Genomic DNA, 442 nt, shown 5'->3' with positions numbered 1-442 from the left:
AAAAAATCAAACCAGGAAATAGTGAGACCTTTCTCTGACCACGTGGCTGCCCCCCACCCCAGCCTCACTTTCCCCCTAAATGAGCCTAAGCCAACTAGATAGCAGAAGAGATAAGGGCTTTGTGTTCCAGAAGGCTGGGCTTTATTCCTCGCTCAGCTGCACCTGGTGAGGGCCATGCCCTGTGCTTTGCCCACTGCACCCGGGTTTCCTCTGTGAGATCCAGCACTTAGCATTCAAGGTTAACCTTTGGCACTGCGCACAGTAGGTGCTTCATAACTATATCACGTTACTAGTTATCATTTTTTAAAGAATTATTTTATCGAACTGTAAGTATTTCTTTATTTATTTTATTCTAATTGGACCAGAAAGGGACAGAGTGAGAGAGAGGGAAAGTGAGAAAGCAAGCCACCAGGTCCGAGACTCAAACCAGGGTCAGCCGTGT

This window comes from Tupaia chinensis, unplaced genomic scaffold, assembly GCF_000334495.1.
Source record: "Tupaia chinensis unplaced genomic scaffold, TupChi_1.0 Scaffold000201_1, whole genome shotgun sequence".
In the NCBI taxonomy this organism is placed as follows: domain Eukaryota; kingdom Metazoa; phylum Chordata; class Mammalia; order Scandentia; family Tupaiidae; genus Tupaia; species Tupaia belangeri.
Note: the sequence above shows the minus strand (reverse complement) of the source record.